The 22,595-nt window shown below is 38.7% G+C and overlaps 1 protein-coding gene across 1 annotated transcript in view; it reads left to right on the forward strand.

Annotated features, from left to right (window-relative positions):
- Positions 1 to 3,881: 3,881 nt before the first annotated feature.
- The window catches only part of osbpl5 (oxysterol binding protein-like 5), a 54,084-nt gene continuing 35,370 nt past the window's right edge, over positions 3,882 to 22,595 (forward strand). The window contains exon 1 of the mRNA XM_058767325.1: positions 3,882 to 4,642. The gene's annotated coding sequence lies outside the window, so the exon portion shown is untranslated. The remainder of the gene's footprint in view (positions 4,643 to 22,595) is intronic.

Raw genomic sequence — 22,595 nt, forward strand, 5'->3', positions numbered from 1 at the left:
CGTGCTCCCCCGTGAGATTGTGACAGAAAGACCGACCGTAACAAAGTAACCTCCGTATTTTTCCCTCCGTTTTGTTTTCTCGTTTTACCCAGTGTTTTTCTTTCCGTTGTGCATCTATGGATCCCTATGTTCGGCCGAATTCCTCCTCCTCCTGCTGGAGCAGGGGAACGATCTCGAGGACCACACCAGACTATTCCTGATGATAGCTAATGACACCAGCTACCCGGACGGCACGCTCTGCTCATTCTACAACGCAAGTCTGAACACCGCGTGCAGGCGCTGTCGTCCGAGGATGGTCCTCGAGAGGATTTCGCCGCCGTGGAGTGGATTCTGGTGAAAGCGGATCACCCTCACCGTCTCTTCCGAGGATGATCTCGCCAGATCCACTCCAGACCCAGAGCCCAGCCCACCAACTCCCAGCGGTACGGAGCATCAGCCCGAGCCCACCGATGACGGAGAGCCATTGCCGCTGCGATCTGCGAGCCAGCGCGAAGCCGGCGACTGAGCGGAAGATCGCCCGGAAGTTGAGCCCAACACGTCAGATCAGGTGCGAGCGGCGGCGGTGCCCATCGCGAGGAGCCAACCGTGGGCGGTGTGGCGCGGAGTGGAGCTCCACCCCTGCATCACGGCTGAGGATGAGCTGATCATCTATCTGGGGCTGCTGGACATGGAGGAGGATTTACTGGACTGGGAAAGCGGATCTGGAGGTCAACGTTTCCCTTCACCAGCCGCCGTTCGCGGTCCAGGAAAACCCGCCGGCAGAGAGTATGGCAAGCCCGCCGGCAGAGAGTATGGCAAGCCCGCCGGCAGAGAGTATGGCAAGCCCGCCGGCAGAGAGTATGGCAAGCCCACCAGAGCCGGCCCCTCGCAGAGCCCGCCAGTGCCTGCCCTCGCAAGAGCCCGCCAGTGCCTGCCCTCGCAAGAGCCCGCCAGTGCCTGCCCTCGCAAGAGCCCGCCAGTGCCTGCCCTCGCAAAAGCCCTCTAGAGTCTCCGCTGGTTCCGTCCAGCACAGCGCTTCCAGCGCCCCCAGTGCCTGCGCCAAGAAGGCGCTCCCAAGAGTCTCCGCTGGTTCCGTCCAGCACAGCGCTTCAGCGCCCCCAGTGCCTGCGCCAGAAGGCGCTCCCAAGTCTCCGCTGGTTCCGTCCAGCACAGCGCTTCAGCGCCCCCAGTGCCTGCGCCAAGAAGGCGCTTCCAAGAGTCTCCGCTGGTTCCGTCCAGCACAGCGCTTCAGAGCGCCCCCAGTGCCTGCGCCAGAAGGCGCTCCCAAGAAGTCTCCGCTGGTTCCGTCCAGCACAGCGCTTCAGCGCCCCCAGTGCCTGCGCCAGAAGGTGCTCCCAAGAGTCTCCGCTGGTTCCGTCCAGCACAGCGCTTCAGCGCCCCCAGTGCCTGCGCCACGGCGCTCCCAAGAGTCTCCGCTGGTTCCGTCCAGCACAGCGCTTCAGCGCCCCCAGTGCCTGCGCCAGAGGCGCTCCCAAGAAGTCTCCGCTGGTTCCGTCCAGCACAGCGCTTAGCGCCCCCAGTGCCTGCGCCAGAAGGCGCTCCCAAGAATCCCGCTGGTCCCGTCCAGCACCGCGCTGCCAGGCGCCCCCAGTGCCTGCGCCACGAAGGCGCTTCCAAAGTCCCGCTGGTCCCGTCCAGCACCGCGCTGCCAGGCGCCCCCAGTGCCTGCGCCCGCGAAGGCGCTTCCAAAGTCCCGCTGGTCCCGTCCAGCACCGCGCTGCCAGGCGCCCCCAGTGCCTGCGCCCGCGAAGGCGCTTCCAAGAAGACCCGCTGGTCCCGTCCAGCACCGCGCTGCCAGGCGCCCCCAGTGCCTGCACCAGAAGGCGCCTCCCTGTCTCCAGCGCTGCAAGGCGCCTCCCTGTCTCCAGCGCTGCAAGGCGTCTTCCTGTCTCCGCTGCCAGGCGCCCCAAGTGTCCGCGCTTCAAGGCGCCCCCAGTGCCGGCCCCTCGCAAATGCCCACCCTCCCACCGCTCCTGCCTCCTCCACCGCTGTCGTCTGGCAGCCCCTCTGCTCGCCCTCAGCCCACCATCAATACGGTGCGAGCCCCACAGGACTGCCATCCTCCAGCATCGCCGGGGCTGGAGTATCCCTCACCTCCGCCTCCAACCTCCTCGGCCCGGACTCTGCCTCGGCCCGTTGACCCAGCGGCTCCACCTCGGCTCCTAGCTCCCTCGCCTCCACCGTCACCCGTCGATCCTCCAGCTCCACCAGGCTCCCTCGTCCCTCCGGCTCCGCCTTGGTCGGGCGTCGACCCGCCATCGCCTCAGGACTCCGCTCCTCCGGCTGCACCTCGTCGCTCCGTCCCACCGGCTCAGTTGGGCTCCTTCCTCCCGCCAGCTCCACCTTGGTCCTCAGTCGCTCCGGCTCCGCCGCGGATCTCCGGAGCTCCGCCTTCGCCTCGGTCGCCAGAGCACTCTGCTCCACCTTGGCCCCCCGGATCCTCGGCATTCCCCTGGCTCGTCGGCTCTCCGTCTCCGCCTCGGGCTCCTCCACCACCTGCTCCGCCGCCGTTGGTCGGCCCCCTGGAGTCGGAGGCCATTCCTCCTCCATGGCTCCTCCCTCCGTCGGCTCCACCGTGGGCCATCATCATGGCTGTGGCCTGGGTCCGGCCAGGCTCCTCCTGCTCCGTGTCCCTCCTGTCTCTTCCCTGGCTCCTCCCTCCTTCGTTGCCTCCCTGGTCTCTGTCTGCCGACCTCCTCCCGGTGGTCCGTCCTCCTCCTGAGCCTCCGCCAAGGTTCCCACCCGTTTCCCCCCCCCTCTGTTGTTCCACGGTGCGAGGACGCACCTTCCGGGAGGGGGGAGTAATGTCACGTCCCTGGACTGTCTTGTGTGTGTTTTGCTCCCCATGTGTGCCCTGTGACCTAGTTTCTGTCTCCCCTTGATTGTTTAATTTGATTCCAGGTGTGTCTCCTTAGTTCATTGATTGTCTTGTCTTTATAAACCCCAGTCCTTTCAGTTAGTGTTTGTCGGTCTTTGAAAGTCATCCTGTACGTCAACCCTGCCTGTGATCTGTGTTCCTGTCTGTATATTAAAACTCCCGTGTTGCTAATTCCTCGTCTCCTCGTTCCTGGTTCCCGTGCTCCCCCGTGAGATTGTGACAGTTTATGTTTTGATGTACTCTGAAACAATTCACAAATCTGTATAACTAACTAACACAAAAACAAACAACATCAATCAAACAAAGAAATAAATAATATTTTCATAACCTATCAGATTATGGAATTTTTTTGGGATTCTCCGCTTTTTGATGTACACTTGAATTAACAAATCTGCATACACTGTAAAAAGTGATAAGTTGACTTAACTTAAAAAAATTGAGGAAACCCGTTGCATTAAAATTTTTAAGTAAATTATAATTTAAAAAAAATAAGTTAAGTGAATTGTCAAGTTCACTTAACTTTTAAAAAAATATATATTATTTACTTAATAATTTTAAGGCAAGGGGTTTCCTCAAATTTTTTTTAAGTTAAGTCAACTTATCACTTTACAGTGATACAGTGTGAAAAGTGATAAGTTGACTTAACTTAAAAAAATTGAGGAAACCCATCCCGTTAAAACTTTTAAGTAAATGATAATTTAAAAAAAAATAAGTTAAGTGAATTATCAAGTTTGCTTAACTTTTTTTTTCTTTTTTTTTAAATTATTATTTACTTAATAATTTTAAGGCAACGGGTTTCCTCGATTTTTTTAAGTGAAGTCAATGTATCACTTTTTACAGTGTAACTAACTAACAAACAATTGGAAAATGAATGAATAATATTGTTGGGGGACACTGGCCACAAAGCTGCTTACAATTGCAAGGCTTTGTCTATAAATAATAAAGACAATAGAATATTTATTCAGAATAATGTTGGCTGCATGTCCAAGGAAATATGCAATAATTTATGAACCTCGTGAAACAAACCGCAATCCTTTCATTAAATACGCATTGTTCAGCAAAACAAAGCTAATACTATTTAGTGTATTTCCATGCCCCGTTTTTACATTCTGTTACACTATGTCATGTTTATGTGGATGAAAGAGCGTTGATGAAATGTTTGATATATGAACCGCAACAGAACAGTTGTACGGACAGGTCTGAAAATTCTCAAGATATAAAATCTTAAGGACTTGGTGAATCAGAGCATGAAGACTAAAAGTTCTGCTGTCCAGCATGACGTCAGGCTTCATGAGGGTTAAATCCAGCGCACGCGTTTCCACTCTGACTGGTTAAGCGCCTCCTTTCCTCCAAAGGCATTTCCTGCCGTCCGCGCTCCAGAATACACAGCTGTACGCCAGCGGTTATGGCATGCTATGGACCGCTATTTTATCTTTCCATCATCTTCCATCTCTTGAGGATGCAGGTGTGCGCGGTTAACTTCCAACTTCCAATTGTATCGCGTTTGGAAAACGGCGTTTCGAGCGGCCTTTCCACATTTTGAGACTGCATACGGCACGAGCGTTACTTTGTTTCGGGACGAACGTGAGCGTCGCACAGTTCCATTCCATTTAGTAGATGATTGACGGTTCCTGAGGTGTGATCTGAACCCCATCAAACCCAAACAGAGCCGTTCTAGATCTGACATGAAGTCGTTCGGATACGTCTAGATCTCCTCCTGCCACGTTTCGGTCTTCGAGGGCTGAAGTTGCGTCTGCAACAGAGGTAAGACAAATCAGCGATAGAGATATGAAAATATAACTGTATTACAGCTGCTGTGTGCTTTGAATCGGGATGGAACGATGGGCAGCTGTTCAGCATAAATAACCACAACGAGCAGCATTGATTATTTGCATTTGGATGTGAATGTGATTATTGAATTTCCTCCGGCATCCATCCATCCCAAACCAGCACGAATCCTTTAAAACGTTACAGCGCTGCATTGTTCCGTTATGTTTTTCTTATCTGCAGTTGATGTCACCCACTTTCATATAAAGTCGCCTACTGTCCGCCTCCTCCCTTATTTAGACATTACTGAACCGAATTCTATTGGCAAAAATCCCTGCAGCTGTCAGACATTCAAAGTATAGACTTGCAAATAATACCTTGTATTACATTAAACACTGATGCGTTAGTACTGTTATTTTTAACATTGTTTAACTTAATAATTTAAATATATAAATTGTGTATTTTAATATACAACAGTAATATTATTCTAATTGATAGTGTCCTTCTCGAGCTTAGTTCACTTTACAAGATAAATAAGTTAATGTAAATACATTCAATGTGCAATTAATAATACATAGGCCTATATAATATAGTTTATGTATTTTTAAATGAATTAAGCAATAAAGTATGAAATGCCTTCACTATTGTTAATTTAGCCATGCTTTATTGACCAATCAGCATCCAAAGGTTTAATAATAATAATATTTGCATAATTAATATTATGTTAACATTTTATTAATTACAGTAGCCTATATTAAAGGAATAGTTCACCAAAAAATGAAAATTTGCTAAAAATGTGCTCACCCTCAGGCCATCTCAGATGTAGATGAGATCTGTTTCTTCATCAGAACAGATTTGGAGAAATTTAGCATTACATCACTTGCTCATCCTTTGCAGTGAATGGGTGCCGTCAGAATGAGAGTCCAAACAGCTGATAAAAACATCACAGTAATCCACAAGTAAGTCCATTAATTAACATCCCGTGAAGCGAAAAGCTGTGTGTTTGTATGAAACGAATCAGACTTTTTTTTTTTTTTAACCGTAAACTGTTGTTGCTTCTGGCTATATGAATCCGTAATCCATAATAATGCCTTCTTCATCAAAAATCTCCAAATCAGATTTGATAAAGAAACAAACTCATCCAAATCTTGGATGCCCTGAGAGTGGGCAAATTCTCATCAAATGTTATTTTATGGATTAACTATTGCTTTAATGTTATTTCAGTTTCTATATCTGATGCTGAGAATAGCATAACTCTGTGTGTCTTATGTCATGACCCTGCTGACATCAGCCAAAGTCACTGCATTCCCACCAGCTGCAGGGTGTAAATAGTGTCGACCTAATGTGAGTCTGCTTGTATGTTTCTCTTTCATTCAAAAATAAATATATCTTGAGATATGCAATGATAGTTCAGCCCTGCTCATTAAAACGACCAACCGCTAGTTCACATTCAGTATCAGATAGCTCAGACAGAAGTCTCCAGTGAAATGTTGGGAAGAGCAAAGCAAGAATAAAGCTGCCTTAACAACCCAGTGTTTGTTCCTTAATTTATTCGTACCCTCCTGTTCCAACTGTGTCGGTTTTCTCGCTGATAGCTCTTTGTGAGAACTCCAGACAGCTGAATTCTTTTTTTAAGAGGTCGTTGGCTGGTCAGTCGGCACTTCCTTTCTGTGCAGCAGAGCTCTTTACCACGGTTTCTGATATCTAATGCTATAGAGCTGTTGTTGGATTTAAAAAAAAAAAATAAAAAAATAAAAACTTAATGAAAGCTTAAATAAGCCATGGGGTTTTAATGAAAGTTGGCTTTCTAGAATGGCACTACATGACTAGAACTTTTTCTCCAAGGTTCAAGATTGTGTATTCAAACACATTCATTGACCGACATCATCACAGATGCATTGTATATATATATTTTGTAGGCTGGGATGTTTTAGCCAATAGCAAATATCCTTGTACTGTTAGTTGATTCCCATGAAAAGAGTAAACACTGAGGCTTTGTGGTAGCTGCTATCAAAACATTTCTTTGTTTTGTCAGTTTGGGGCGGGGCTATTTGCTTTTTCGACCAATGGCAGTTGGATGGTGTGCTCCACTAGCACTTAAGTTCTTGGTGGATTTACTAAAAAAATCAAAATAATAAATAAAATGTACAAATGTACGTTGTTTTGAATGCATAGTTTCCTTTGGAAATATATCATGTTGTGAAGATCAAACTGTTTTGGAATGCTGTTTCAGACTGACTTCAAGGTAACAAGATTGTCGCTTTTGTTTTAGCATTAAGGCAACGTTTTCAGCAGAGCTCTGAGTTAATTTGCTTGGAGCTGCTACATTCCAGTAGTGCCAAACTCTTCATATTTAGCCTCTCATCCACAAGTACCGCGGTCCAATAGGAACTGCTGATTACTCATGCTTGGCTCATGCTTGAAAGCTTGAAATATGGCCAGGTTGTTTCTAGCAATACATTTACATGTGAGTGGGCTTGATTTTTTTTCATTTCAAAAAAATGTTAACTCTTTTTATAAACCATTGCTGTTGCACTTAGGGATGCATTTATGTAGAAAATGTAGAAATTCTGGCTGATAAAGATTAAGAGATAATTATTTTCACATTATGGCCAATGTTATTAATTTGTACATTTATCTGTTATAAAAAAAAAAACTGTTTTTGCTGCCTGATATAGATGAAAAGTAGCCTACACTGTTTTAGAAAATATTAGACCTCGTATTTTCATTTTCTAATATTGACCAATGGCAAAAATAGAAAGAAAGTGGCTAATAATGAGTGCATTAACATGCACAGGCTAACTCTGATTATGCTTAACAAGCCAGCAGCTTGCAGGGTTGTGTAAAACTGAATGCCGTTTATTTCTCAGGCCATGAAAGGTCTGTTATTACATTTTGACATCAAGCACAAAAAAAACATTGCATTGTCAGGTTATTAATTTGCATGTAAACCCTTAAAGGGGGGATTCACAGCTGACAAGATAGTTTTTTAATGAAAGTTGGCTTTCTAGATCGGTACTACATGACTAGAACTTTTTCTCCAAGGTTCAAGATTGCGTATTCAAACACATTCATTGACTGACATCATCACAGATGCATTGTATATATATATATATATATATATATATATATATATATATATATATATATATATATATATATATATATATATATATATATATTGTAGGCTGGGATGTTTTAGCCAATAGCAAATATCCTTGTATTGTAGTTGACTGTAATTTGCTACTTCTAGTCAGGTGGTGTGAGGTTTCAAATCATTCTAGAACGCATTTTATTGGACAAAAATAGTGCAGGATGAGTCGACAGTATTTTGATCGGTTTTCCAAAGACTGTACATTTTAATTTTCTATTTTATCCCAAGTTTTAAGCAATAGGCCTACTTTAAAACTAACACTCAACTCTCCCATTCTTTTTTTTTCAAAGTTGTAAATGTTTGGATAATGCTAATTCTAAAGGCTAATAACATGTTTCAGCTTTGTTTGGTCTGGTGTTGATTTTGGAGTGCAATAGAATGTCCTTAAGTTCCCTCTTCCAGTGTTTGACAACATCTAAGCGCTGTCTGAAGATCTGTGAAGATGTTTGTTGTGGAGCCGCCCGCCTTATTTCATTAAAAGCATCCTGGTTAATACCTTTACACCTAATCCAATATTTTAAGACCTGTCTGTCTGCTTTGTCTGCAATACAAAGCTTATTGCCTGTGAATATGGAGGATGAGTTTTTGTTTAAATATATCAGTATGCAAATAGTTCACACAGTATATCAGTTATTCAATATTTACAGGCCCCGCAAAGTACACTATACTGATACTTAGGCTATATAGTCGTCTACTGGTAAGCATCCAACCGTATGATCGCAAGAAATAGTCTGTTCAGATTTATGCTCATATTGATTGTGCAGTAATATTGCATTACTCTAGACTGGATGAAGTTTGTGAGATCACCTTTCTGTGCTACAGTATGTACTGTAAGTGGGCAGATGTGAACACGACTTCTCTCCCACCCTGGAATTCAAACATAATAGTTTTCTGCCTCTGTCATCCTTCATTCATCTCATCCTAAACCTTTAGAAATTACACAGTTTTTCAGCTTCCCTGTAGAAAAAGAAATCAACTCAATACCAGCATGATATATTTACAAAGAAAGTGCAGCATCTGTTTTCTTCTGTCCGGGGGCATGTTTTATACATTTATGCTTTTGTACATAAATGTAATGTAATAAACAGATCTATGTTGTGAGCTTTAAAAGTGTGCTAATCTTTGGCTTTAGGAGTTTAATATCAGTCATGCTGTATTTGTTTTCCATTGAGTAAAGTAGCTCATGGCGTGTTTGCACAGCTAAGCGTATGTGCACGCACACAGCTAAACTTGCACGTTTTTCTTCCTCTACAGTTCATTATTTGATTTTACATTTACCATGTTTTTAAATCTGCCATCTTTGCTCATGTGACTACAGAATATTTTGTCAATGGAAAAAGATACTTTTTAGGTCTAAAACAGTGTAATTGTGGCATTTACCAGAATGTGCTAACCGCTAATGCTAACAGCCAAACACTGGTACATACCTTATGAAAATTAACCATGGTTTTATTATAGCAAAAGTATAGTTACTATGGCTTTTTGGTATATTGATTATCATTTGTATTCCAAAGTTTTACTATAAATACCACAGTTAAATGGGGTTAGTGTAGCAACCCGATGGTTAAATTGTGGTTACCATAGTTTAGTTTTGGTTTTATTTGTGGTAAAAACATGGTTAATTTTCATAAGAAAAGAATGTGGTAAACCATCACCAAGCATTCACTTAAATCTTCTAGCACAAGTTTGTGAATAAATGGTCTGGCAGGACGATTTCTTTCTCTTTCTGTATATTTTCTAAACCACTTGACTTATCCATTTTACCTGATTTAGAAAGCCATGATTGACACAGTCTGTAATTTACAGTGGAAGCTTCTAGATTTCTCCTCCTTCCCACATCAAGCCTATATGGCATCAGATGCTCCAGGCTGCTGTTCAAGTTCTCCTAGCCTTGATTGGAGCATGGAAGACATCCTGCCCTACTTTCTCCTCCTCTGAGGCTGCAGTGTGTCTATGTTAAAAGAGTGCGTGCTATTCTGCACACACTCACGGGGGCTTGTTACAGAATGACACAGCAAAGTACCGAGAAAGACGGGGAAACATATATAGGACGTTTAAGACATACGGAAAGAGAATGGGAAATGACAGGTAGAACTGGAAAAGGGAACCGAAAACAGAAAAAAAGGATGGATTTAATCTCTTACTACTGTAAACACTGCAGCTTTTGTTAACTGCTAGTCCATTACATTAATGTCCAAAACATAGATGGGGGAAAATATATAGGACGTTTAAGACATAGCGGAAAGAGAACGAGAAATGACAGGTAGAACTGGAAAAGGGAACCCGAAAACAGAAAAAAAAAAAAAAGATGGATTTAATCTCTTACTGCTGTAAACTGCAACTTGTGCTAACTGCTAGTCCATTACATTAATGTCCAAAACATATTTTACTAAGGTAAACAAATGTTTCATGCTAGTGTTTTATGCTAGCTAGCTGCTGTAGGTTCTTTAGCCTATCTGCATGTACCTGGTCACAAAACTACACTTACTAAAAGCTAATTTAGCTAATGAAACTGTTAAACTAGACCCAAGTGCTACGGCTAAATGTTTTGTAGCATGTGTGTTATGCTAACACTTATGTACACAAACATATTTATGAAAATAAACGCAAATGTTTTATGCTAGTATTTTATGCTACCTTGCTGTTTTAGGCTCTTTATCTGTACGTACAATTGCTATTACAATGTTAAATAAAAATAAAAATTAGACCCAATTAAAATAGACCCAATAAGTGTTACTACCTACTAAATGTTTTGTAACATGCGTGTAAAATGCTGGTCCATTATGTAAATGCCACAAGATATTTTACATAAACACAAGTTTGTAAACACATATGTTTCATGCTACTGTTTTATGCTAGCTAGTTGTTTTGTGCATTCAACTTAGTTGTGATTTCCATGAAGCTAATTTTGCAAGTGAAGTGGCTATATTAGACTCAATAAGTAGAACTGAACATTTCACTAGCATACAGATTAGAGCATAAATTATAGTAAAATTTATGCTCACTGCATATTTATGCTACTGCTTTATGCTTTAGGTAGATTTTTTAAAGATCTGTCTGTATGCACAACCTATTTTTGCAAAATTTTGCAAGACTAAAACCTATAAGTGAAATTTCTGAATTAAACAGCTCAGCATTTTATGCTAGCTAGCTTGGTGTGTAAAAATAGTTATAAATATTTAATATTGTGAAATAATTAGACCCAATGAGTGCTGTGAATCAGCTAGTGTTACAGATTAGCAGTCAACGTGTTCGCTACATTGCATTGCAGGATTTACTAAAGACACGCAGTAGGAAATTAGCACTGAAAAGGCGTGGACACAGTTATTTTTGTGACTCAACCTATTGAATATGCATTTGTAGGAGTTTCCCTTCCCTTTCGATTGATGAATTTATGGGAGGAGAGTATTTAAATGAATCATGCAACACGATTTACTAAAATTTGCGCTCGTCAATTCACTGGTAATGTGCACCTTGTCAGTAAATCACCTGCAGAATTTTCCCCTCCCATCGGTGCTTTTAAGCAATTGCACTCTAACGCTAATTTGCCCTGTTTAGTAAATCTGGCCCATAGATTCTGCCCATACAATCTAGTCGTAAGGTTTTCCATGACTCTTATTTAGCAAGTGAAATTGAGCATAAGCATGATCCAAAATTGGTCACTGATTCGAAGAAACTAAACAGATCACAGTGTTCCCTTCATGTTATGCCATCTGGAAATAGAGATCCTCGTGCCGTGACGGAGAACGCTTCCTCAGAGATTGAGCCGTTCTGAGCTGTAATTGGCCCCACTAGGTATTCTAAGGTACATAAACACTCAGATCAAGTCTGTACTTAACGCCTGACTGTGCTTCATGAAGGTATAAACAAGTCTGTTCTTTCCTCCTCATGTCGGAAGAAAGCTAAGGGAAGAAAGAAAATATAAACATACAAGAGGTGAATTATGAGGAGGAAGAAATCCAGCCAGTTGTGCCAAGTTCTGGCCAGCTAATATTCAAAGAGCCTGTACGCAAGTTAGCAACAGCGCTAATGTTAAGAAATACAATTTAAAAACAGATAAGGAAATGGATTGTCTGAAAATGTATATTCTGTCATTATTTACTCACTTTCATGTTGTTCCAAACCTGTATGAGTTTATTTCTTCTGTTGAACACAAAAGACGATTTTTGAAAAATGCTGGTAATCAAACAGCTGTCGGTAGCCATTGACTTCTATTGTATAGAAATAAATCAAACTCTTTGGTTACCAACATTCTTCAAAACACCGTCTTTTGAAACTCACACAGGTTTGGAGATGAGAACTTGTGGGTGAGCACATGACAGGATTTTTATTTTTGGGTGAACTCTCTCTTTAAGGTTTGAAAAAGGGCTTATAATCAAAGTCTCCTCATTGACAGTAACGGTACTCCATACAGTGATCTCATGTGGCATTGCGCACATGCAGAGGGGCGAGGGACGGGTTTCACACACCCCGGTGCCAGAGGCGCTGCTGCTCACCAGCCCTCCCCGCTTATGCTTACCTTGACAACCAGTGTGGAGTGCAAACAAACACGCCAGGGGCGCACCTCTGCAGCGCGGGTGTGTGTGGTTGGTAGGGGCTGAGGATAGTAACGTCCCATGGGGAGTTGATGTACAGAGGGAAGTCAGCTGTGCTTTCCCACAAACCGTCATTTCAGCAGAGAACACTGATTGCTGTAATGGGCACCCTGGTTTAAATTGCAGTCTACAAAGTTTCTGTTCCATCTACTTTGAGTTGTTGGAGTAAAATCGATACTTTATTGTATTACATTGTATTATTATTTTTTAAGTGCAAAACTGAAAGTACTTTGCAGCATATTTCAGTAAAGAACCCTGTTTTATTGAGAACTATTTTAGGTTTATATTGGGTTCTTGAGTTGTTTCATAATTCTTTAGAGATTAAAAAGTTCTTGATGTTACATTGTATGTTCTTCAGATCAGTTTTTTTTTTTTTTAGTGCCACATTTTATTTTGCTTGGGAAAGATTAAGATTGACAATTAAGCACGTTTGCTATGAATTTTCATTACTTTAATGAAAAAATGTCATTCTCATTAATATAATGCAAAATAAATGTAATCCAGCAGCGAAACTTATCCTCTCTGTTTGATGTTTTTAGTTAAAGTAAGCATAAATAATGGCATTCAAACTATAATTGCATTCAAAATATTAATATAATATAATATAATATTAAAAATAACTAGTTAAATAAATAAATGCATAAAAAGTCAGAATATGAAAAATCTCAAAATCATCCAAAAATGGAAAAATATTTTGCATGAAAAAAATGTTTAAGAAATGTTTTAATATAGTAAAAGTATTATTAGTAGTACTAGTATTACCAAACACTGTATTGTTACCTATATATATATATATATATATATATATATATATAATTTGCATTAAGCTAATCGGTACTAGATTGAACGCCATAAAATTACTTTTGTGATTACATTAAATAATTTAGCTGATGTTTAAAATTCCTTTGAAAAGCCCAAAATATTTTTAACCCCTTGAAATCCATTGTTTAATTTCACACAGTGCAGTAGATGATTTTCCAGAGATCTACAGAACAAAGTGGAATTTCATCATTTTCATCTGTGGGATCAGTCTGTAAACCCTTTTACTCTCTAATTGGTATGATGATATTTAGTTGAGTTCAGGGTGAAATAACCAGTAGTAATAATAGGGACATTCATTAAAACCCCAACCAGCTCAAGAAAAGAGAGGAGTATAAAGCACTCTCTTCCCAAGAGAATAATATGAATTCTGTTCTTAAGTTAGTTGAACTCCAGTTTGACGCTTGCATTTCTGCAGCAAGGAGCTGCTTTTTTAAAGGCGTGGAGATACATGAGGTCAATTCTGCTTTTGAGCTGGCTGAATGAGAAAATATCACCAGCCGCCATTTCAGCCTATCAGAGGAATAAGAGGGGGCTCGGCAGCTGCGTTTCGCCCTCAATGTTTTTGCGTACGACTCACAGGATTGAGAAACACTTCTGATTTTCTCTGCAGCTTATTTTATCAGAAATTGTGAAGCTTATCGCACCCTTAGGTTTTCACTGCTATTGTTTGCTCGAGAGCTCATTTTGAAGGAATTCAGAAGGGGAAACAATGTCAGGAACAATGAATGAGCTGAATCAGTCCCAGCGTAGTTGTAACTTCAACGCATTTTGAATCCAGGTTCCACCCAAGTGATTCCTCCAGGATTTACTGTCAACCGTGACTGTATGTTTTGGTTTGTTGGAGGTGTGTGTAAATGGGACATCTAATCATTGACAGAGCAAATGTGATTTGTGTTATGTTTGCAGAGTTTTATAGTACTTGGTCAAGGTTTCATGGATTTAACCTTGATAGACCTAGAATAACTGTGCGATAGGTTAATAGACGGGGCCATTGACTTGTGGATTTTAGCAGTTGCCCTTCAAGTTGATAATCAGAAATGATTTTTATCTCACGCAACAAGGATTTTTTTTTTTTGTTATTTACTTTTTGACTTTTTCCTGTGGAACACAAGTGAAGATATTTTGAAAAATGTCCATGGGAATTGTCAGTGTTGTTTTAGACCCCATTAACTTTCACTGTAAAAGTGGTTGAAATATTCAAAATATCCTTATTCTTGTTCCTAAGATGAAAAAACGGTTTGCAATGACATGAACGTGAATAAATTATTTTCAGGAGTAACTATCCCTTTAAATAAAAGGAGGTCTGTAGGTCTCTTTTAATGTCCCAGATTTCCAAACTGATATTCTTAGATCACTTTTTTAAACAAATTAAGATTGTCTTTTGCATTGTAAGAATCTCTAATTGAATCATTACAACTAGCAGCTCACCAAAAAGGCCTTTACACAGGGTTAAATCGGGTAATGATGCACAGTGAGCTATTATTTCACAAACTATCACTTTGTAATGCTTTAATGACAGTATTTCGGTGAAGTTTTTTTATAATAGGAAATGGGGGGAAACATCCCCATTTTATCATCAGCATTGTTGTAATCAAGCAGGTTTGGCTTCTAACTGGCTTGAGTTTGCAAACCAAAAATGACTCATGACTGATGTAACTGATTGTTAGATCATTAAACCCCTGATGTCAACTATCCATTTGACCTTATTTTGAGTTAAAGGAATAGTTCATTCAAAATTAAAACGCATTTACTCATCCACATACTGTTCCAAACCAATACGACTGACTTTCTTCTGAGGAACACAAAAAGAGATATTTAGTAGAATGTTCAAGCTGCTCTTTTCCACACTGGGAAAAAAAAGTAGCATTTTTCAAAGTAGCAAATAAAACAAAGATTAGTGTAGTATGTTTTACAAGAAAATATTGTTTCAGTCTGCGCGATTATTCATTAAAAGTTAGTGATCTTGATTCAAAAAGTTTGGATTGAAATACTGATGTCTAGCAATCAAAATAGAGTAAATAAATTTCTTTAAAATGACTTGACGCCTTCAAATAAAGATTGTATCAATTACATTGTTTTGCCAGTAGGTGTTGACAAGTGACTGTTCAAAAATGCAAAACCCAGAAAAGAAGCAAGTGAAGTCTTTATGAGTGAGTCATTGAATCATTATTTTAAGAGATTCATTCAAAAACGCAGATTCATCCAGTAATGAAACAAGTAAAGTCTTTGAGTGAATCATTCTTTCAAGAGATTTGTTCAAAAATGCTGATTCATCCACGAATGAAACAAGTGAAGTGTTTATGAGTGAGTCATTAAATCATTATTTTAAGAGATTTGTTCAAAAATGCTGAGTTCATCCAGTAATAAAGCAATAAAGTGTGGTCTTTATGAGTGAGTCATTGAATCATTTTTCTAGTTGATTTGTTCAAAAACGCAGGTTAATTCATTCAGTAATGAAACAAGTGAAGGCTGTGTCCAAAATTGCATACTTTCTCGAGTACGTACTTTTTTGAAGAACTAATTACTTCGCGACTGCAAAAAGAGTATGTTCTATCTAGTATGAACATGTAGCATGAATGTAATCTGGATGCACTACATTCGCCACGTCATTTGCCATTGTCACGTGACCTACCAGCATCAGTTGCGTTGCAACACTGCAATTAAAAATCCTCTCCCATGGCTGTGGTCCATAGTATGCACACTTCAGAATCATGCTGGAAGTAGGTCATCCAGGTACTTTTGTCCTACTCTTCTATGAGTACGATGAATTGAATTCAAGGGAAGTCTTTGAGTGAGTCATTGAATCATTCACTCAAAATAATTTTTTTAATAGACTGCAGGAATTAACATTTTGTCAGAACCTTTAGTAAATTACATGCTGTTTTGTTTAGGTGTGTATTCAGAATTGTGGGAGAAATGTGATCTCTATTTTAAACAACAAAATCATGATTCTTATTTTTTCCTGAATTGTGAAGCTGTATTGCTGTTACGTTCTAAAAAGAACAAAAGAATCAATAGAAGTACCTTTGAAGTAGTCCATATAAATCGCATGCTGCATTAAAGGTACTTTTATTGTGCCTTTTCAGTAATTTTGTATAGAAAAAGCAGCATGGAAATTAAATATTTTGTTGTTTGTATATAGTTTTGTTTATTTTAGAAGACAGAAATTTATACAGGTTTGGAAAGACATCAGTAAATGTTTTATTTTTTAATTTTTAGATGAACTGTTTCTTTAAAAATGATTATTCGTTGTGATCGCTTTAGGTAGAGTCCCAGTGGAGAATCAGATTCAAACAATGTCAAACCACACAATGGGGACCAGAGCAGGTGATTTGACCTCTTCGAGAGGAACAAGATGTTTATAGCTCATAATTCCACCTCCACTAATGTTTTAATTGAGTGATCACCCACATGCATTTACTCTTATCTACACTTGAAGCTACATTAGCATTCTCCTAAACCCAATGGCCATGTGTTAATTTGTGCAGCCCAGAGCTGGCCTGTATTGACCATCATTCAGTCAATAACCTCAGAGGACATCAGGACAGAAATAGACATACGGCACTCTGGGAAAAGGGCGCTAAAGGTCAATATCTTGATGTTTTTTCCATCACGTTGAAGACAACCATCAGTGATCACGTCCATTAGTATTTGTCCTCTTTCAGGACAGATTAAAAACCATCACATTTGGGTAATCCATCCTCTGCTTTAACACTCGAGCTTGTATTTGCAGGATTATTCTATCAGCACTCGCACATGTGCAAAACTCATATTAATCTAATGCTGCAGAAAGACTGTCCTTTTTCTCTAGAAAAATTTGGAATTTGGTGTCAGTGCTGTGTGCACATACTCCCTCTGACTCTATTAGAAGAGCAGAACATCTTATCTGTCTTTTGGCACTTTCATGTCTTAGTGAACCTATTAGTGTCAACAAAACGTTAAGAAACAGACGCTGTTGAGAAATTCTCTGCTAATAAGTCATATCTGAATACTGTTTGAGAATATTCAAGCACTCGTCAAGGTCATATTTCGCTTTTTCCAACACCAAAAGAAAGAATAAATTAAATTAAATTAAATTAAATTAAATTAAATTAAATTAAATTAAATTAAATTACATTACATTACATTACATTACATTACATTACATTACATTTAATTTAATTTAATTTAATTTAATTTAATAATTTATTAAACTAAAAACATTTAAAATAAATGTTTTAAAGATTTTTAGTATTGTCTGGGACATTATTTTAGGTTAATTTAATTGTAACATTGTTTTTATCTCTAAGCACAATTCTCATTACTGTTAAATGGGGAAAAAACATATTTATAAATGGGGAAAAAAAGCATGCATGATGGTAATGAGAATTTAGAGAAGCTGTGTTTTATAGTCATGAATTGTCACAACAGACATTATTTGATCATTTTAATTGATCACTGTTAAGCACAATTTTTATTACTGTAATAAAAAAAAAAAAAAAAAAAAATATATATATATATATATATATATATATATATATATATAAATGTTAAAAAAGAAAAGCATGCGTGGTGGTAATGAGAATTTGGAGAATATGTGTGTATTTGTCATGAATTGTCAAAATTACATATTTAAAATTAAATCATATTTTTAGGAGTTTTAGCATTTTCTGTGACATTATTTTATTATTTTAAATGATTACTATTAAGCCCAATCATCATTTATTTACTATGTGAAAAAATAAATATGAAAATAAATGAATTATAAATGCAAAAAACAATATGCATGATGGCAATTTGGAGAAGCTGTGTTTAATTGTCATTAAATTGTTTGTCACAACAGAAAAAAAAAATCGTAATGGTTTTGCATGCAGGATTTTGCATTTGCATACAAAATATTATTTATTTATTTTAGAGTGAAACCTAGGCTATGTTAACATGGCTATGAAAACATAATACTGTTTTTGCATTTTACCCTTGTGGTGCTTGTTCTCCAGTAAGTAGTAATAATAGTAATGTAATAATGTAATTGTATAGTAATGAAGCAATAATTTAGCAAAGCAGAAATGATGAAAGTCATAAGTGTAATAAAAGCAGTTGTAGTTAGCAGTCATATCACTTAATGATTTTATTTTATTTGCATGATTGCATATTATCAGTAGAGTGTCTGGATTGCACTGATAAAAAGGTATCCTGATAACTAACGGTTGATGAGGTTGAACGGAGAATGGAGTGAATGAACTAAAACACTCCAGATTGTACTGGATGTTTGAAGGGTATTCGTCTCTATAATCCAGACATGTGTAATCAGATGTCGATTATGTGTAGCACTGCCCTTGATTGCAATTAGTGCTGATGGGGAAGATAAGAAACAAGGTGTAATTTCAGAAGAAACTGCAGAAATGAGGCTGTGTGGGGTGGGGGGAGAGGGAGGGAGATATTTTACGGAACTCTTTAAATTCGCATTCATCTGCTTTGACCTACATAAGACACATTAAAGTTTGTGTTAAATGGAGTGTGTGATGTGATGTTGGGTTATGATGGAAAGACACAACCGCTGTAACCTGCTGGAAATAGCGCTGAGGTACAGATGCGCCACCATTAGCTGGTCTCTGATGCGTCACACGCCGATGAATAAATAAAACTCAGACTAAAAGCTCTACTAAAAGCTCTACCTCAGCAGTGGCCGCAGTAAGACTAGTTTCAAAACAGCCTGCGTTCACAAAATATAAACTTCAATTTTGAGTTGTTTGGTTTTTCTCAATATCATAAAAGAATAGTTCACCCAAAAATGAACATTTTGTCATTATTTACTGTCCCTTGTGTCGTTCCAAACCTGTTTCTCCAAGCTTTCTTCAATCTGTGGGTCGCACAAGCAGAAATGTTAAAGAACGTACACTAAAGTTGTTGTAAACTTAGAAAAATTCATAATTTTGAATGTTACTTGCTGTTTCTTTGTATTTAATTGTGAAAATTACTGGCGATTTCAGAGTGAAAATTGTTTCGACACATTTTGTTTCTTTCATGCAGTTTAAATAAATAGGGACTACCCAGATAACATTCTCACAACTTTTCACTAACATCTTTTATAAAGTTATATAAATATTAAGACAACACATTCTTAAAGTAAAATAATATTTATGAAACGGTTGTACAACATTCTTGGAACATCCTTATGATGTTATTTGTACTTGTTGAATGTTCTAAAGAACCTTTTTGTAACCTTTAAATTATGTTATTATCACAACACGAAAACTGGACATTTTAACGTTCTTAGAATATTAAGAATAAACATTCAAATAATGTCAAATTTTGGCTAAAAATAAAGTTAGTAGAACAATGTAAGAAATGTTTCCATAACCTTTAAATAACGTTATAACCGCAGCAAGAAAACTGGACATTTCAACATTATTTCAAAACGATGTTTCGACAAATAAATGTGTTACCTGTGTAGAGCTTGTAAACTGCAAAAACTACACAAAAGTATCTCTAAAGTACTTCATGTGACCATATTTCATATTATTTCAAATCTTCTTAAGCTTTATGTTATGTGAGAAAAGACTCACATCAAGGAAATTGTAATCACATCATTTACTACTGTTATCATTTTCTGTTCTAAACCTGTACGAGTTTCTTCTGTTAAAAGATAATGTTTTGAAGAACTTTTATAGTATTGAGTCAATGGCCACCATCAACTGTTTGGTTATCAGCATTCTTCAAAATATATTTTGTGTTAAACAAAAGAAAAACAAGTTTGTTTGGAACGACTTGAGGGTGAGTAAAGGATGACAACATTTTAATTTTTGGGTGAACTATCCCTTTAAGTCATTATTGAAAATCTTGAGAGTGATTTAGACTGATACAATTCTACAAGTCCAGTTGATTCAAATCAAAGAAATTATGATACGGTTTGAAATTGAACTGTAAGTAATGACAGACTTTGAGGAACAGATCTTTTTAAGTCAGCTATTCTTTTAATAATTTTCAAACCGGACTCTGTTTCCAGACTTCTTAAGGATATTTTTTTGCAGACCCTTTGGCAGTTTAGTCACAGCATTCAAGGGTTGCCCTGGCCTTCAAAAACAACATTTGCTCAGTCCCTTTAGTGGTTGTGTCCCTGAATAGCACCCAATCAAACCTCTCAAGAAACTGTAATTGCTGCTTCTCAGACAAGAAAGTAGGACTGAGCGCTGTCAGCCCCCAGGATGAAGGTACAAGCTTGCCCTCAATGACCTTGTTATTGGTCACGGTCTCCCACGAGGCAGAACACATCATTAGTGGAGCTGAGAGCGCAGAGGCCATGCTGTCAGTCTATTTAAAGAGACTGCTCAGTGGGAAGCCAGTGTTTTTAGACTTTCCCCATGTGAGGGCCTGAAAATACCACCCTGATCTCCTTTTAGCACACTTGAGAACCTTTAGATTCAAACTTTAGTCAGACTTAACCACTTATATGAAGGTATCGCCTTTATTTTTGCCTTGAATTGGAGCAGTGTCAGGTCTGAAGCCAGTTTAACCAGTTTAAAATCATGATGGGTTGGGATTTTGAGTTTTTTTTTTTTTTTTTTTGCTTTTGTCAGCTCTTCGTGAAACACAATTTACTTTTACTTCTATAATGTGGCACTTTTTGTTTAACTAGGATATCCAGTGGCAAAAAAAGTATTTTTTTTCCATTGTGAAGTATAGATTATGAAAAGTAAGTGTTACATGGGTCAATATATTGTTGATACTATTTTTTTGTATTAAAATTATTTTATATAAAAATGCATTTTAAAAATTCAGTTCATACATATGGTGACTTGAATACAGTACACCTATTCTATAACAAGCACTTTTATTTCTGTTTTAAAATTAATTTAGCTGTTTGTGGGCTGCATGAAATGTCAGGGTGGTACAACTGTCCTTAAAAATTCTTTAAAAATATAATACAATTCTTTGACATAATCTATTATCATTTCTTAGAAAAAGAGTCATTTACACTGCTTATGAATGCTTATGAAAAGTTTGTTTGCAAAATGAATCTCATGTAGTGCGACCAATATGCAGAACCCCTACAGACCCCCGTGACTATTGGTCAAGCCCAATTTGTCTTCTAACTTCTATATTTTTATTTATCTTTTAAGGGCAGATCAGTGTAAAATGTCATGTGGTGCAACTCTATAAAAGCTTAATGATAATTATTAATAATTCATCATAATAATGGGGTAGAAAAAGTAAGGGATTAGTGGTGTCACCTGAAAAAAAAGTTGCTTCAGAGGCAGAACAAGCTACATTTTGATAAAATACTCAGATTTTTTTTTTTTTTTGACATTTGAAATAATGTGTTACTAATTAATCCTGCGCAATAAGATCAGTAATGTGCATTAACAGCAGTTTTGATTTCATGTTAACTTAATTGTCAGAGATGTAGCATTGACAATCCATTATATAACCAACTCTAAATCCATTTGTACACCTCAGAGTCTCCATCTTTTATTTATGTTTCTTCCAGTTCCATGTGTTTCTTTCTGCCTGAGTGGCACCTTCGGTTGCACCTCATGCAGCGCTGTATAATGGAAATGAGGTCACCACGCAATGTATGTCAGAGACCTTGTCTCGTGAGATACTCCATGCTCTGTCTGCTGTTGTGCTGCCAACATTAGTAAATAGGTCATTTGGCCAGGCCTTAAATCCAGTGCTAGGAGTTGGATTAAAAGCCCAGTAAGGATGGAGATTAGCTGGACGCTGCAGGCGTGAAGTCCATTCGGACACCGGTGGTCCATCGATCCACAGGCAGACATTCACTCAGCTGTCAAAAAGGACCATATCACAAAATTAATAGATATTGAATGGGTGAAAACATGTGGTTAAAATGGATTTGCTTAAGGCTAATGCTGAGGCAGATAACCGTGAGGAAAGTTAGCTACTGTTGTTAGCTAGTAGCTACAGATGCAGTATCCATTGTGTCCGCCATGTTTTCTCACTGACATGGGCCAAGTCCAGTTAGGGAACTCTGAACTCAAAGAAAATCCATAGTTTCATTTAAGGTTTTATGGTGGCATTCAAGTGTGTTCAACTTGTAAATAAGTGTAAATAAGAATCTTTCCAAAATTACTAAAAATATATATTTTTGTTCATTCCATACTAGAGTGTAAGAATGATGGTTCCTCTGAGGAAAAAAAACAAAAACATCACAAAGGCATAAATACTGAAAATCAGACTGCTGAAAAATATTAATTTAAATGTGAATATGACAAATTTTGATATTTTAACTACAATTCCAGCCTTGGATTTTAGGAATTAACCTCCTTGGTTGAAAATATTTCACTAACCACTGACCGCAAAAAGAAGCCGCATTAGTGCAAAAGTTTTGGCACCCACCCAGTATCTAACTTCACTGGTACTTTTACGCTGAGATCCATTC

Source organism: Onychostoma macrolepis, chromosome 25 (genome assembly GCF_012432095.1).
Source record: "Onychostoma macrolepis isolate SWU-2019 chromosome 25, ASM1243209v1, whole genome shotgun sequence".
NCBI lineage: Eukaryota > Metazoa > Chordata > Actinopteri > Cypriniformes > Cyprinidae > Onychostoma > Onychostoma macrolepis.